The 14,496-nt window shown below is 45.2% G+C and overlaps 1 protein-coding gene across 40 annotated transcripts in view; it reads right to left on the bottom strand.

Moving 5' to 3' along the window:
- The window catches only part of N4BP2 (NEDD4 binding protein 2), a 96,826-nt gene extending 82,902 nt beyond the window's left edge, over positions 1-13,924 (bottom strand). For 25 of the 40 annotated variants that reach the window (XM_074039600.1, XM_065544889.2, XM_074039596.1 and 22 more), the window contains exon 1: positions 13,744-13,924. The gene's annotated coding sequence lies outside the window, so the exon portion shown is untranslated. Of the gene's footprint in view, positions 1-2,172; positions 2,259-13,743 lie in introns of all 40 variants that reach the window. The other 15 variants (XM_074039583.1, XM_074039578.1, XM_074039586.1 and 12 more) reach the window with 1 other exon arrangement.
- Positions 13,925-14,496: the final 572 nt, after the last annotated feature.

Below are 14,496 nucleotides of genomic sequence, written 5' to 3'. Positions count from 1 at the left end.
CTCCTCCCAGGTTCACACCATTCTCCTGCCTCAGTCTCCAGAGTAGTTGGGACTACAGGCACCTGCCAACACGCCCGGCTAATTTTTTGCATATTTAGTAGAGACGGGGTTTCACCGTGTTAGCCAGGATGTTTATAATCTTTTAAAAGAGCAAATACCAATCTAAATCTTTAAATGTCAGAGTCCAAAATACATACATTTATAATACAATCGTATGATACTTAAAAGGGAAAACTGAAAAAAAACTTATTTGCCACTCTTAGTTTACTTTTAAATGGTTCAGGAAATTTATATAAGTAGATAAAACAAATATGACAAAATGATAACAATTGTTGAATCAAGGAGGTGGGTACCTGTGGGTTCAATGTATCATACTACTTTTCTATATCTGTATTTTCCTAATAAAAGTTTTTAAAATGTACCAATGCTTCAAGCAAACTAGTTTGCTTCTAAGATGTTTGAAAAGATAAAACCATATTTAATCCACTAAAAGACTACCTCTACAAAGCAAAGAAAGAGTTTTGGGGGGTTGTTTTTGTTTTTTATTTTTTTGAGAGACAGGGTCTCACTCTGTCACCCAGGCTGGAGTGCAGTGGTACAACACTACAGCTTTGAACTCCTGGGCTCAAGTAAGACTCCTGCATCAGCCTCCCAAAGCTGGGACCACATGCATGCACCATTCCGCCTGGCTAATTTTTTGTTGTTGCTTCTTTTATTTTGTTTTGTAGAGACAGGGTCTCGCTTTGATGTCCACACTGGCCTCCAACTCCTGGCTTCAAGCAATCCTCCTCCCCTCAGCCTCCCACAGTGCTGGGAATATAGGAATGGGCAACTGTGCTTGGCCAAAATCCTTTTTAATTCAAATATCAACTCTTAATTTGAAACATGTGGTTCAAAAATGCCAAGTTTTTATAAAGCAGGGCACACTCCATATTGCAAAGGTTACGTACAGGTTATTTGTCCTTACATGTTGAGAAGAAAAAAGAAAAATTCAATCATGCTGTGAGTTTAAAATGAAAGGAAGGGAAAAAAATGAAAGGGAATTTTTTTTTTTTTAGATAGTCTCGCTCTTTCACCCAGGTTGGAGTGCAGTGGTGCAACCTTGGCTCACTGCAACCTCCACCTCCCAGGTTCAAGTGATTCTCCTGCCTCAGCCTCCTGAGTTGCTGGGATTACAGGCAAGCACCACCAAGTCCAGCTAATTTTTGCATTTTTGGTAGAGAGGGAGTTTCACCATGTTGGCCAGGCTGGTCTTGAACTCCTGACCTGAAGTGATGTGCCCGCCTCAGCCTCCCAAAGGGCTGGAATTACAGGCATGAGTCACTGTACCTGGCTGGGAATTTTTTTGTTGTTTTTTGTTTTTGTTTGTTTTTGAGATGGAGTCACGCTCTGTCGCCCAGTGGAGTGCCATGTTGCGATCTCAGCTCACTGCAAACTCTACCTCCCGGGTTCAAGCAATTCTCCTGCCTCAGCCTCCCGAGGAGCTAGGATTACAGGCACCCGCCACCATGCCCAGCTAATTTTTGTATTTTTAGGAGAGACGGGTTTCGCCATGTTGGCCAGGCTGGTCTTGAACCCCTGACCTCAAGTGATCTGCCTGCCTCAGTCTCCCAAAGTGCTGAGATTACAGATGTGAGCCACCATGCCCAGCCTGGGAATTTTTAAAAGGATAAAAATTATGGCCGGGCTCGGTGGCTCACGCCTGTAATCCCAGCACTTTGGGAGGCCGAGGCGGGTGGATCACGAGGTCAGGAGATTGAGACCATCCTGGCTAACACGGTGAAACCCCATCTCTACTAAAAATACAAAAATTAGCCGGGCGTGGTGGCGGGCGCCTGTAGTCCCAGCTACACGGAAGGCTGAGGCAGGAGAATGGCGTGAACCCTGGAGGCGGAGCTTGCAGTGAGCCGAGATCGTGCCACTGCACACTCCAGCCTGGGCGAAAGAGCGAGACTCCCTCTCAAAAAAAAAAAAAAAGGATAAAAATTATGAAAAGGATCCCAAATAGTTAAAACAAACTTGAGAAAGAAAAACAAAGCTGGAGGCCTCATACTTCCTGATTTCAAAACACCTTACATTACAAAGCTACAGTAATCAATACAGTATGGTAGGGCTTAAAGATAGACATAAGACTAATGGAATAGAATAGAAAGCCTAGAAATAAATACTCACATATGTGATCAAATGATCTTCAACAAGGGTACCAAGGTCACACGATGGGAAAAGGAGTGTCTCTTCAACAAATGATATAGGAAAAACTGGGTATCCACATGCAAAAGAATGAAGCTGGAATCTTAATGTACATTACATTGAATACAAAAGGTAATTCGAAATGGACTAAAGACCTAAATCTAAGACCTTAAACTTAAAACTCGTAGAAGAAAACGGGGAGAAAGCGTCATGATATTGGATTTGGCAATGATATCTTGAAGATGACACCAAAGGCATAAGCAACAAAAGCAAAAATCGACAAAATGGACATCAAACTTAAAGAATTCTGTATCACAAAGGAAACAATCAACAGAATAATAAGGCAACCTATGGGATGAGAGAAAATATTTGCAAACCATCTATCTGATAAGTTGGTAATATCTAGAATATATAAAGAACTACAACTCAACAAACAAAATCCAAATAACCCAATTTAAAAATGGGCAAAGTACTTGCCATAGACGTTTCTCCAAAGAAGATATACACATGGCCAACAGGTATATGAAAAGATACTCATCACTAATCAGAAAAATACAAATTAAAACCACAATGAGATAGATATCACCTTACACCTATTGAGATGACCACTATCAACAAATAAATTAAAAAACAGGCCGGGTGCAGTGACTCACGCCTATAATCCCAGCACTTTAGGAAGTCAAGGCAGGTGGATTACCTGAGGTCAGAGGTTCAAGACCAGCCTGGCCAGACCAGCCTGGCCAATATGGTAAAACTCCATCTCTACTAAAAATATAAGAATTAGCCTGTAGTCTCAGCTACTCAGGAGCCTGAGACAGGAGAATCACTTGAACCCAGAAGGCAAAGGTTACAGTGAGCCAAGATCATGCCACTGCACTCCACCCTGGGTGACAGAGTGAGAATCTGTCTCAAAAAATTAAAAAATTAAAAATTAAAATGTTGGCGAAGATGTAGAGAAACTGGAACACTTGTGTACTACTGGTAGGAACATAAAATGGCTCAGCTACTAAGCAAAGGGTATGGCAGTTCCTCAAAAAATTAAAAACAATTATCATATGATCCAGCAATTCCACTTCAGGGTACATATCCAAAATAATTAATAACAGGATCTCCAAGAGATACCTGCACATGCATGTTTATTACAGCGTTATTCACAATAGTCAAGAGGTGGAAGCAACCTAAATGTCCATCAACAGGTGAATGGATTAAAAAAAAAAATTTTTTTTTAAATGTGGTACATACATACAATGGAATATTATTCGGCCTTAAAAAAAAAAAAAAAAAAAAAAAAGGAGGCCAGGCACAGTGGCTCATGCCTGTAATCCCAGCATTTTGGAAGGCCAAGGCTGGCTGATCACTTGAGCCCAAGAGTTCAAGACCAGCCTAGGCAACATGGCAAAACCTCATCTCTACAAAAATTACCCAGGTGTGGTGGTGCACACTTGTGGTTCCAGCTACTCTCGGAAGGCTGAGGTGGAAGGATGGCTTGAGTCCGGGGAGGTCAAGGCTGCAGTGAGCCATGATCACACCACCGCACTCCAACCTGAGTGACAGAGCAAGACCCTGTCTCAGAAGAAAAAAAAAAAAAAAGGAAATTAGGTCACATGCTGCAACATGGAAGAATCTTGAGGACACTATGCTAAGTGAAATATGTCAGTCACCCCAAAAACAGCAATAACAATGACAAAAAGCTGCATGTTTCTACTTATATGGGTTATCTACAAGCAGTCAAACTCTAGACACAGAAAGTAGAATCGTGGTTGCCAAGGGCTAGAAAGGAGAAAATGGGTTCACTGGGTACAGAGTTTCAGTTTGGCAAGATGAAAAAAACTGCACAACAATGTGCATAGTTAACACTACTGTTCTGTACTCTTAAAAGTGGTTAAGATAGTAAATACGCTGTACTTTTCTCCCCAACTAAAAAAACTATGAGTAGCTTAACTATAAAGAAAAAAATTGAGAGGTGATTTAGCAGAGAAACAGAATGTTCACTCAAGAGAGATAGACTCAAAAACAGACCAGGGCCAGGCGCGGTGACTCACACCTGTAATCCCAGCACTTTGGAAGGTGGATCACTTAAGGTCAGGAGTTCAAGACCAGCCTGGCCAACATGGTGAAACCTCATCTCTAATAAAAAATACAAAAATTAGCTGGGTGTGGTGGCACATGCCTGTAGTCCCAAGTACTTGCGAGACTGAGGCAAGAGAATTGCTTGAACCTGGGAGGTAGAGGCTGCAATGAGCCAAGATCATGCCACTGCAGTTCAGCCTGGGCGACAGAGTGAGACACTGTCTCAAAAAACAAAAACAAAACAAAACAAAAAACAGAAAGAAAATCACAAATAGAAATCCTGAGAAATGAACTAAATTTAATTACAATGATATAATCAGTAATTAACTCCGGGTCCCCTGAAAAAAAAGGTGGGCGGATCACAAGGTCAAGGGATTGAGACCATCCTGGCCAACGTGGTGAAATCCCGTCTCTACTAAAAATACAAAAATTAGCTGGGTGCGGTGGTGTGCGCCTGTAGTCCCAGCTACTCAGGAGACTGAGGCAGGAGAATCGCTTGAACCCAGGAGGCAGAGGTTGCAGTGAGCCAAGATCACGCCACTGCACTCCGGCCTGGCGAAAGATCGAGACTCTGTCTCAAAAAAAAAAAAATGCTTTACTAGATATTTATAGGTCCAGAAACTATATGCAAAATACTCTACTAGGTACTTGTACTCCCCAGTGACTGTGTATGTATCATATCCATGCCCCGAGTCACCCACTTCTTACCTCCCAAACACCGCCAAAAGAGCCTCCATCCGCTCCTACCTGTCCTTAAAAATTCTAAAAAAATTCAAATCCCTGCATTGGAAGAACTGTCTAGAAATTTTATTTTCTCTGTACACACAGAATTGATAATGATCAGACTAACCAAACTCCTATTATTTCCTATACAGTTTCAGTTTCTTAAAATGAAAGTAGTTTATATTTGTTGTTTCAACTTTTTTCTGTTGACTCCTTGACCCCATACAATCCACCCCAAGCAGCATTTACTGGTTTTTTTCTGGCTGGCCCTTCTTGGTCTCTGTTATGGATTTCCTGCCTTCTGCTCACTTTTTTCAGTGCCATTGCTCGCTAAGGTTCTGTTCTTAATCTTTTGTTCAATTCACCTCTTCTAGGTCCATTCAAACCCATGGTTTCAATACCTATAAGTGTGACTCCAGTCAATAATTTTCTCCCAAACCCCAATATAGTTAACCGCTTGACAGACATATCCACTTGAATATTGCATAGGCACTTCAAACCTGAGAGGTCCAGCTTAAATTTCCTTCAGTGAAAGCTATAGAATAGCTTTCAAGATCAAGTTCCAACTCTGTGATAAAGCATTCAAGGACTTCTGTGACGTGATCCCTTATGTACCTTTGGCCTCCTCTTCTACTTCTCATCAGGTACTCTTTAATCCACCTGTATCTAGTTATTTGTTTCCCACACAAGGTAGCCCATTTCACAGCTCTGTGCCTTATACATGCTCCGCCTGAAAGTCCCTCTAACCCCAGCTGGGCACAGTGCTCACCCTTATAATCCACTTTGGGAGGCTGAGGTGGGTGGATCAGGAGGTCAGGAGTTCGAGACCAGTCTGGGCAACACGGTAAAGCCCCATCTCTACTAAAAATACAAAAATTAGCCAGTGTGGTGGTGCATACCTGTAATCCCGGCTACTCAGGAGGCTGAGGCAGGAGAATCACTTGAACCCGGGAGGCAGAGGTTGCAGTGAGCCGAGATCACACCATTGCACTCCAGCCTGGGCGACAGAGCGAGACTCCATCTCTACCCCATCACACCCAACCCATATTTCTTGGTTCAATTTACTTTCCTTTAGGAAAGTTTCCCACTATCTCAAAGTATGATTTAGCCACAGCTCCCAGTGCACCCTAGACATCTGTCTATCTTAGCACCTTTGTATTTACTTGTTGAGACTACTAGTCTGCAAGTATCTTGCAGATAAGTGTTTTATTTAGCAAACAAGAGCTCAATAAATACCTGTTAATGCCAGGCATGGTGGCTTACACCTGTAACCCTAGCACTTTGGGAGGCTGAGGCGGGAGGATCACAAGGTCAGGAGTTTGAGACCAGCCTGACCAACATGGCAAAACCCCGTCTCTACTAAAAATACAAAAATTAGCTGGGCATGGTGGCGCGTGCTTGTAGTCCCAGCTACTCGGGAGGCTGAGGCAGAAGAATCGCTTGAACCCAAGAGGCAGAGGTGGCAGTGAGTCAAGATCACACCATTGCACTCCAGCCTGGGCGACAGAGCGCGACTCTGTCTCAAAAAAATAAATAAATAAATACTTGTTATAAGCTAGCATAAGCCAAAAGGCCAACTTCTTTAAAATGTTGGACTTAGCATTTTAGTACCTGGAATACACAGGTGCATATTACAGGGCATCTCTTTACCACAAATAAAGTACCAATGAAAATAAATTCATAATCAGAAAGGTGGTTAAGAATTACAGTGGATGAGGACAGGCACAGTGGTTCCCGCGTGGTCCCAGCATCTTGGGAGGCTGAGGCAGGAGGATCACTTGAGCTCAGGAGTTTGAGACCAACCTAGGCAACATAGTGAGACCCCATCTCTCTAAATAAATAAATAAAATTGGCCAGCATGGTGGCTCACACCTGTAATCCCAGCACTTCGGGAGGCCAATGTGGGAGGATCATCTGAGGTCAGGAGTTCGAGACCAACCTGGCCAAAGTGGTGAAACCCTGTCTCTACTAAAAAGACAAAAAATTAGTTGGGTGTGGTGATGCATGCCTGTAATCCCAGCTACTCGGGAGGCTGAGACAGGAGAATCACTTGAACCGGGGAGGCGGAGATTGTAGTAAGCCGAGATCACGTCATTGCACTCCAGCCTGGACAATGAGAGCAAAACTCCATCTCAAATAAATAAATTAATTAATTAATTAAATTAAAAATAAATAAATAAATAAAATTATAAAGAATTAAAGTAGATATTCTTTATGTCTGCCCAGAACTCCATCCCCTCCTCTACTCAAGGTCTGCTCTGCTTTTTGCTAACAGATTCCTTGTCATGTAAGTGAGCATATCACACAACCTAGAATGAACTAAGCATAATACTTCATCCCCTTAAACGCTAGATTTGGTCAAGGTTCTAGTTGATACCCCTGTGCTGCCAGGAACCAGGTTTCCCATATGAAGAAACATATTTGCAGTAAAAGGAATGAAGCCAGTATGCACAGAGTATAAGTATGGAAAGGTCCCAACTATGGGAAAGTTCCCACCCTAGCTCTTCATGGCCATCTCTATCCATACAATGTCTATTATATGGTTATATGAACCAATAAGGTTCCCCTACAGGCTACTCCAAGCTGTATTTCTGTCACTTGAACTCCAAAAAGTCCTAATAAAATAGAGAATCTGAATTGATAAAAATTAGACATCAACGGATATTTTTCATTTAGGCTATAAAAGAGCCTGGTATGCCTTCTCTGGCTTAGAAAACTTTCATCTATCAAATATAATGTCCCTTTCCTCTCCCTATTAGATAAACCCCAAAATTACTATTTCATTCTCTTTCAATACACTCCATGTAAATCACATCATTTTTTTTAAGACAGTCCATTTATCGCTATGTGGTGAAATGACAAATAAGCAAGCAATCACAATAAAAGAACACAGAGTGCTAAGGACACAAAGAAGAGGCCCATGTAACCCAGACTTGAAGTATCCGAGGGCTTTCTCCTATAGCTACCACCTAGGCTGAGACCTGAAAGATAAGCGTGAGTTAACAAAACAAAAGTGAGGGTAAGGAGCAAACTAGGAAAGGTATTCCAGACAGATAGAAGCTTCTGTAGTCAAGCATAGATTTAAGAACTCTGATCCCTTCAGGGAGAAATACAAGGAACTTAACAGGGCTACCACACTGAAAGCCAAGTGTCAATAAGGATCCAAATCATGAGATAAGGATCCTGAAAACCAAGTGAATAAGTTCAGAAGTCACACACACACACACACAAAAAAGAAGTTCAGAAGTTACCCTGAAGGCCATGAAAAGTCACAAAAAAAGTTTTAAGCAGAGGAGTTACATGCTCAAATGTGTTAGACAGATTACTCTAGCTACAGTGGGAAAAATGAATTGGAAGACTGAAAGCAGGGATGAGCTGTTAGGAAGCTCCTGCAACAACCCAGGTGAGAGATGATACTAACCACGGAGTAGGAGTGCAGCAGTGAGGATAGGGAAAAGGAACAGATTCAAGAGATATTAAAGAGAGGAGGATCACAAGGTCAGGAGATCTAGACTATCCTGGCTAACATGGTGAAATCCCGTCTCTACTAAAAATACAGAAAATTAGCCGGGCGTGGTGGTGGGTACCTGCAGTCCCAGCTACTCAGGAGGCTGAGGCAGGAGAATCGCTTGAACCCGGGAGGCAGAGACTGCAGCAAGCCAAGATCGCACCACTGCACTCCAGCCTGGGTGACAGAGCGAGACTCCGTCTCAAAAAAAAAAAAAGTAACCAAAAAATAAAGCAGCAAAAACAAAACAAAAAAATAAATAAATAAAGCAGCAAATTAATGAAAATATTTTCAAGAAAAAAACGACACTAATGGCCAGGTCTGGTGGTTCACTCCTGTAATCCCAGCACTTTGGGAGGCCGAGGTGGGTGGATCACCCAAAGTCAGGAGTTCCAGACCACCTTGGCCAACATGGCGAAACCCTGTCTCTACCAAACCTACAAAAATTAGCCAAGCATGGTGGCAGGCGCCTGTAATCCCAGCTACTTGGGAGGCTGAGGCAGGAGAATCACTTGAATGCGGTAGGCGGAGGTTGCAGTGAGCCGAGATCATGCCACTGCACTCCAACCTAGACAACAAGAGCGAAACTCCATCTCAAAAAAAACAAAAAAAAATACACCAGGCACAGTGGCTCAAGCCTGTAATCCCAGCACTTTGGGAGGCGAGGCAGGCAGATCACCTGAGGTTAGGAGTTCGAGACCAGCCTGGCCAACATGGCCAAACCCCATCTCTACTAAAAATACAAAAATTAGCTGGGCATGGTGGCACGCATCTATAATCCTAGTAACTTGGGAGGCTGAGGCAGCAAAATCACTTGAATCCAGGAGGCGGAGGTTGCAGTGAGCTGGGATCATGCCATGGCACTCCAGACTGGACAACAAGAGTGAGACTCCATCTCAAAAATAAATAAATAAAATAAAATAAAAAATACAAAAATTAGCCAAGCATGGCAGTGGCCACCTGTAATCTCAGCTACTCGGGAGGCTGAGGCAGAAGAATTGCTTGAAACTGGGAGGCAGAGGTTGCAGTGAGCCGAGACTGTGCCACTGCACTCCAGCCTGGGCAACATAGTGAGACTCCGCCTCAAAAAAATAATAATAATAAAGACACTAATAACCATATATCTGGGGCTTGCATAAAGTTTTAAGAAAAACACCCAGCTGAGCATGGTGGCTCACACCTGTAATTCTAGGGCTTTAGGAGGCCGAGGTGGGAGGATCACTTGAGCCCAGAAGTCTGAGACCAGCCTGGGCAATATGGCAACATCCCATCTCAATTTAAATTTTAAAAAAAGAAGAAAAGAAAAGAAAAGAAAAGCAGCCAATACATGATCAAAGGATATGGTCACACAATCCACATTTAGAAAAACAGGCCAGGCATGGTGGCTCAGGCCCATATTCCCAGGAACTTGGGAGGTTGAAGTGAGAAGACCACTTGAGCCCACAAGTTTGAGACCAGCCTAGGCAATACAGCAAGACCCTGTCTCTACAAAAAAATTTTAAAAATGAGCCAGGCATGGCGGTATGGGCCTATACTCCCAGCTACTCGGGAGGCTATTGCAGGAGAATCCCTTGAGCCTAGGAATTCAAGGCTACAGTGAGCTATAATTGTGCCACTGCACTCCAGCCTGGGCAACAGAGGGAGACCCTGTCTCAAAAAAAAAAAAAAAATCTAGCTACTTAGCCACATAAATTTATAAAAGGCTCTTTTAATTTTTAAAGTATGTGTGGCTGGATGCAGTGGCTCACACCTGTAATCCCAGCACTTTGGGAGGGCAAGGCGGGTGGATCACCTGAGGTCAGGAGTTCGAGACCAGCCTGACCAACAAGGTGAAACCCCGTCACTACTAAAAATAAAAATATTAGCCGGGCGTGGTGGTGTGCACCTGTAATCCCAGCTACTTGGGAGGCTGAGGCAGGAGAATTGCTTGAACCTGGGAGGCGGAGGTTGCAGTGAGCCAAGATCACACCATCGCACTCCAGCCTGGGCAATAGAACGAGACTCCATCTCAAAAAATAAAATAAAGTATGAGAGCTCAGATAGAACTGATTAACCACAATCTAGATATAGAGTTCTAATAAAATAATTTCTGGAGGGCAATGCTGAGAGATTCAAGCTCTCAGGTAAGAAAGTAAAATACTCCTCCCAAAGCGCAGGCACAGTGGCTCATGCCTGTAATCTCAGCACCTTGAGAGGTTGAGGCAGGAGGATTGCTTGAGCCCAGGAGTTCAAGAGCACCCTGAGCAACATAGTGAGACCCTGTCTCTTTAAAAAAAGAAAAAATAATAATAATAAGGTTTTGGGTCATAAAGATCTAGGTTTGACTGAAACCTCCCTGATACATACATAACACTCCCACACACTAGTCAGGTAACTTTCAGCAACTTTCTTAATATTTCTCAGTCTCTGTCTCCTCCTCTGTAAGAATAGTGCAAATCTCAGAGTTGTAAGAATTAAATACAATCACATATGTAAAGTGCTTAAAACAGCACCTGGTGTGCATGTATGTATATATATACGTATGCCACTTCATTACTATGAGGACAAGGGCAATGAGGTTGATAATGATATATGGCTTGATGTATGCTTACTCATTATCAGGCAAGGTAGGTATCAAAAAAGTATTCAATCTAAGGCCAGGCAGGGGTGGCTCACGCCTATAATCCTAGCACTTTGGGAGGCCAAGTAGGCAGATCACTTGAGGCCAGGAGTTACAGACCAGCCTCATCAACATGGCAAAAACCCATCCCTACTAAAAATACGGAAGTTAGCCAGGTGTGGTGCTGAGCACCTGTAATCCCAGCTACTCCGGAGGCTGAGACAAAATAGCGCCACTGCACTCCAGCCTGGGCGACAGAGGCTCTGTCTCAAAATACATACATACATACACAAAAAATGCTCAATCTCTTCTTAAATTCCTAACATAAACTACTTCTAAAGGCATTTAATAGACAACTGATTCTTCCCAAGACTTACAATATGATTTTGCATATAAAAAGCTGAAAGGAAAGTGAAGGAAGGTAGCTATTTTTCTGAAATTCATTGACTAATAAATGGTTGCTGCTTTGCATATCAAAAGACATGCATAATCATGGCTAATCATGATGAAAAGGGAAGTTTTAAAAGGAAAATAATCAGGGTTTTAAAACCGCCGGGCGGTCGTGGCGGTCACTCCTGTAATCCCAGCACTTTGGAAGGCCGAGGCAGGCGGATTGCTTGAGCTCAGGGGTTTGAGACCAGCCTGGGCAACATGGCGAAACCTCCTCTACAAAAAATACAAAAATTAGCCGGGCGTAGCGGCTTGCGCCTCTAGTACCACCTACTCTAGAGCATGAGGTGGGAGGATGGCTTGAGCCCGGGAGGCAGACTTTGCAGTGAGCTGAGATAGTGCCACTGCACTCCAGCCTTGGCGATATGGCCAGAGCTTGTCTCAAAACAATAAATAAAATAAAATAAGATTAAACTATGTAACAGTATTTAGATTCAAATATTTTTAAAAAACATGCAACTACAGTGATAATATTTAGCCTCTACTATGTACAAACAAGATACTATGCCTACTTTAATATACTTTAATGAAGGAAAAAACATGCCTCTACCATAATTTAAGCCCACTTTTTCTATGAAGTACAGTACTTCTATCTCCTCTCCAAATCAACTAAAGTCAACAGGTATACAAACTGGCAGTCGTACGTACTGCGTGCTGATTTCTACTGCTTTAGTCTTTATTGTTTTACATGTTAGTCTTTTTTCATTAACTAAATTGTAGCCTCCTTGCAAAAGAGCAGCCATTTATTTCCTATTCTTCCCACCATGTTCACCACTACAGCCCCTCACTCCAACCCCCCGTCCTAGCACGGCACTTAAATAATAAAGGTCCTGGCAGCGAAACTCTAAACTGTTTATTTCTGACCTTTAGCAATAAACAATGTTAGAAAGGCAGATGGAACCACGTTTATCAAAACACAGAAAGCACGATGTTTACATTTCCTAAAGCGCATAAAAAGTCTTTTAGTTAAAATTAAAGGATGAGAGTTAAAACGAGTTACAAAAGACAGCTGGTGTTTGAAAGAAAAACACTGGAAGTAATAAAAACGGAGTGAAAAGGCTGATGTTGGGATTTAAAGAAAACATTTTTTTAATACAGCTGCAAATCAGTCATTGTTTTCTGAGAGGCTAGGTTCATCTCCAGGATTTTCTTCTAGGAGCTCAACCAATCGCCACCTTTACTGAGTTAACCAGTCTCCAGGCAAGCAGCCCTTGCTGATTGGCTCAAAGATGTCGAGTAGAAAAAGCAGCCAATCCTGCCTTCAAGCCAGAACTGTGCCATGGAGACATTACAACCACTGCATGGCGAGAATGTGTACAAACCTGTCCGTACCACAAATATCAGATCCTAGTTACAAAGACTGCCGCCGAAAGGAAGAGCTTTTGAAGCCAACACTGACACTGACCTGTCATCTACATTATATTACTCTAGCTCTCTTTCGGGGGGGAAAAAAAAAAAAACTATTTTAACCAAAAGCGCATGAGGGATAAACTGTGCCCCCGCTAAGATGACTCACTCTATTGAGGATGAATTTCCAAACAAACGGCTCATAGAGGGTTCCGATGAGAGAGGGGCTCTAGAAGGGTCCCAGTGAGGGTCAAAGTTGCAGGAGGGGGCAGGGGAGGCGGGACGAGGGCCAAAGACGCACAAATGCCGGGGAGGGGAAAGTCTCCCTGCAGTCTCCAAAATCCGAACGTGTGAGTGGTTTTGTGTTTGGACTTGAAGTGAGTAAATAAACGCTTCAGCTAGGACTACGTGCTCAGGAAGGTGGCCTGAAGTTCCCAGAAGGCTCCGCCTGGCAAACATCGAAGGCGCCTGGAGGGGCGCAAGGTCAGGTCCTGGCGGGAACAGAGCTGGGAAGAAACCTCGGGGGGTCGAGAGGGGTGTGTCTGGGGCCTGGAGGCCCGCCAGGCACTCGGAGGCCAAGGAAGCGGCCGCGGCCCCCGCCTTCGCCCGGCCTCGGGCTGAGCGCCAGGGCCCGCCTCTCGCCGACGCCTCACTTCCCTTCCGTCCGGGCAGCCGGGCCCGCAGGTCGGATCGGAGGCGGCCCGCGCCGGGCCTCACGTTCAAGGCTTGGGGGTTCACTCGCCGCGCCTCCCGCCGCTGCTTCAGGCCCTCCGCTTCGGCTCGGCGCCCCGGGACTCCTAACCTCCAGGGCCCTCACCTCGGACCAGCCTCCCTGCCTCCCACCCGCCGCCTTTACCTGCTCCTGGAACGGGCAGAGGGCGTCGAAACCGGGGCCGCGTCGTCTAGCGCACAACGCGGCGCCGCAGGTCCGCAACCCTTTCCCGCCGGCGCCACTGCGCTCTCTCGCGCCACGCAGGGCTAGCGAGCAGCTGCGGCCGCGGGGGAGACGCGGCGAGCGCGCCTGGCGGGGAGACACTGCCGCTCTCCGTCCGGCCGGGGAAGAGCAGCCGCGCAGAAGCCCGCCGCGAGAGGGCGGGTGGGCGGCCGTGTGGGGAGGGGTCTCGAGGCGCCGGCAATGGCTGCCACGTCGCCCAGGTGGATCGCCGCCCACCGCCCCCCCAATCCCGCCGGCTGTCCGCCACGACCTCTGCTTCGTCCCCGAGCTCCGCCTCGGCGCGGCGGCCTGGGTGACCTGAGCCCGCGGGCGCTCCCACCTCTCCCGCTCCCTTTGGAGAGCAAGTCCTGCCCGGCCGGTTCGGCGGCTTCTGGCCGCCCACCGCCCACCCAAGGCTCGCCCAAGAGCCGGCCGTGGTCCCCACTTTTCTTGTCAGGGGGTGCCTGAAGGAGCAAGCCCTTCTTCAAGTGTCGGGTTCTGCCGGGGGGAAGGCGGGAGATGTTTGGCGCTGGGGAACACTGCAACAGGCCCGGAATTTTTGCCAAAATAAGCGGCGCGGTAAACCACAGCTGTTTCTAGCCCTCGGCACTCGCCCGAGCCCCAAAAAATAAAACAAACACGAGGTCGGCCTCGCGGGGCAAGGGGAGAGAAGAA

This window comes from Macaca fascicularis, chromosome 5 (genome assembly GCF_037993035.2).
Source record: "Macaca fascicularis isolate 582-1 chromosome 5, T2T-MFA8v1.1".
Classification (NCBI taxonomy): domain Eukaryota; kingdom Metazoa; phylum Chordata; class Mammalia; order Primates; family Cercopithecidae; genus Macaca; species Macaca fascicularis.
This window is presented reverse-complemented; position numbering and strand designations above follow the sequence as displayed.